Raw genomic sequence first — 3,546 nt, 5'->3', positions numbered from 1 at the left:
GGTATTTGTTTTACTCAATGATTTAGTGATTAAGTTGGTTCAGTGGTTTGATATAGTGTTGGTTTCAATACTATTGTCTAATATTTGGAATGGATCTAGTTTGAAATATTCTAAAAAGTGATACACAAAGAAGAAAGGATAAGGGGGTTGTAGCTCCCTTCCAGTAAAAGTTGGAAAATGAGAGAATATTTTATCCTTTTGCAAGTGGTTACCTACGTACTGGTATGATTCTATGCCATTACAAGTATTGTAAGAAATTTCTCTTTATAATAAAAGAATAATACAAAGATGACAACAATGGTGGCTTTTTCCCACATTGGGTTTCCACCTAAAAAATCTTGGTGTTCATGTGTTGGTTGTGTGTGATGACTTATTTTGTTCTTACTGCACATGATTACTATTTAATTAATGTTTAATCATATACTGATATATTGGTTCAAGTTAAACAGATGATGAATTAACTAAAATGGTTACTAAACTCAATATATGCTTCATGTCTTCATCATAGTCGCGTACATATGCAGGTTTACTTCATAACAATCGCGTACGAAAATATGAATAGAAAAGATATTCTTAAGTCGTTTAAAATATTGATTCAACCCACTGTCAATATTTTTTCTAACACATAAATGAAAATATGTCACAAATGGCACAATATTCGACGATATGGTCGATGAATGGGGTGGGAGAGTTTACCTTTAGACAAGAAAAATTGATTTCTTGATAATTGATGAACAAGCGGATTGTTCTATATTTTTTCATAATAGGAACAATATTAGACACCTAGTCAGTTAAAGGTATGGGATAAATGAAACCAACTCATAGAATTTTTTCAACTTCGATTTTGATAGCAGTGACGTTTTTGGGATGAACATGGAAAAGAAATTACTGCACTAGTTTACCATCAAGATATGTTTTCATTTCATGCAGAATGATGTTTGGATTGATATCGAGAATTTATTCATAAGACCGAGAAAAAAAATATTTGAATTCTTGGAATAGGTCTTTATAAGTCTTGACATCATTAAGATTGGAAGACGCACTAATATGTAGATTTTTGACAATGTCGGGTTTAATTGAAATGTTGAGAGGGACGGTCTCTTCAATGTTTGAAAATTTCTTCTTAGAATTGACATCCTAAATGGATGAAGAATTCGTAGACAGCTAAATGATATTGAGTCAATAAAGTTCATTAAGATTGTCCTCAAAGGAATACAAAAAGGACGAATGATGATGATGATCATCCCATGGTGCATCTTTCGACATCATGATGTGCATGATGATCTCATTAGTGGAAAATGAATCAAAGAAAGGATCAAAGGACATACCAAAATCTAAAGAATGATCAACACAATTAATCGAAGAGGAAGGAGCATAATAAGTTGTGCAAGCCGAATGGATGGATTCATAATTTAGCTCAATGGGTTTGAGCTACATAAGCTCACCAAAAATATCAATATTAGATTTATCTAGTACTACCCATGGATTAAATGGAGCCGTATACGAATATATCATATTAATATAGGTGACCGAAGTACATTTTTCAGGAAATGGGGGAGAAGTGGAAGGGTTCCCATGAGAGAGGAATCCTTGAGCAGTCCAACTGCAACATACTAATATGGGTGAGGGGTTCCCCCACGAGAGGGATACTTCTTGTAACTTAAGAATTAGTGGCAAATAAATTCAGTTGATTGTTGGCTACGATACTGCCTTTATGAGGAAAAAAATCATTCAAAAATATGTGGAAACAACCACAGCCATGGAATAGACCCACGTATAACCAAATAAAATATTATAATCTAGAGGTCCATTAGTAACTTTAACTTCTAATGATACACTCTTACCACCTAATTCTTCATGTAGTGGATTCAAAATCCCACATGTTTTATAAGTTCTTCCATAAAAAACTTTCAAAGTGGTTGGTGATTGGCTTAATTATGGAGAATCGATAGCCTTCCAAAAAGATATGGAAATAATAAAGGTTGAAGCACCTTCTTCCATAATGGAATGATGAAAATTATTACCCTAAACAACAACCTAGATCATGAAGGATAATTGAGATAGAAGTCGAGGTGTATGGTTCTCATGGTTAAAGGCTACTAGGTTGGAATCTGAAGGATCAATACATCCAAATGCTGAGAGAAAAGCCTTGTTTTGGGTAGAGAAATTTTGCAACACCTCAAGAGTGGACATAGCAGATGGAGCCTGAGCCAAGTCCTTCACTATTTTATAATTTTGAGTAGCTCTTGTGTGAGGGTTGAATTTTGATTTATGTATAACACCCTTGGGAGGCTTAATCATTAATTTAATAGGTATGACATTTGGACTAGAGTCTGATGGAGATGCGGTTGAACTGGTAGGTTGATCAGTATCCTGATCATTCGAAGGATTTTCATTACCGTCGTCCTTACTTCATGTAGCCACCAAAATATCTTTTTTAGGCTTAGTAGAGGAAAGCATCAAAACTGAATTAGATGAAGTAGGGTTCTGAGCAACCAAATTGGTCTCCTGATTCGGAAATGGGTCTGTCACCACACCAAGTGTAGCGATTATTTAAGGAATTTATTCAACTCATCCCGGTGTGGACAATCATGAGTGAAATGATCCTCATTACACATTATACATGGGTAATGAGGTTTCATCTCCTCTTCAGGAGACTGGTTATTTTGTTTATCCTGTAGAGCATTGTATTTCTTCTTATTTCCTTTTCCTTTCTTCTTACTTCCTGCTTGCGAATATTTTCCTTTAAATGATTTAACAAAATTGATCTCAGAAGTAGAAGACGCAGAAGTACAAGGAGGGATTTGAGAAGTGACAACAAGAGTTGAACTAGATGGTTTACTCATCGACTTTTGGCCGGTAGAACCAATCATTCCATCGACATCATGTGATTCATTACCAAGAGTTGGAGAAAGAGTAACAGTAGGTCATTGAGCGTCTAGTATCTTATCATACAGCATGCCAGATTTGGTATAAATGAGATCCAAGTATTGGGCATGAGCGATCACCCGTTCTTCGGTTACGACTCTGCCTTTGACTACTTGTTTTGTGATAGATGGTAACAGAGACTTAATGAACTGTTTAGCTAACAATTGGTCATGAATGAAAGTCTTAACCAAATGGCGACGACGTCGCCACTCATGAACATGATCAGAGATGTGAGTGGCCTTACTCTATTTGAAATTGGTTAAGAGATCTATTCCAATCTCATATTTGATGGGTAACTAGAATGTGTTAGGAATGTAGTAGCTAAGGCACTAAAGTTATCAAATGATGCTTGAGGTGATTTTATGTAAGATTTAGTTTCTAGTGAGTGTACACTGGAAAAGACACAAATAAACAAAATCAACATTGAGGTAGTTTGAAGAACACCATAAATATTAATTCATTATGTTCGTGGATGGGTCTTCTCTAGGATTTCCATTGAATTTAGGAATAGAAGAATGTGACTTGGAAGGAATAACCTTCCACCAAGGAGAATGAGCAATGGGATCAATGGTGAACTTGGTCAAATCTGGTAATTCAAGAGTCATCGTGAATAGCAAC

Source organism: Pinus tabuliformis, chromosome 7, assembly GCF_031772625.1.
Source record: "Pinus tabuliformis cultivar Carrire ecotype Pingquan chromosome 7, CPIR1, whole genome shotgun sequence".
NCBI classification, from domain to species: domain Eukaryota; kingdom Viridiplantae; phylum Streptophyta; class Pinopsida; order Pinales; family Pinaceae; genus Pinus; species Pinus tabuliformis.
Note: the sequence above shows the minus strand (reverse complement) of the source record.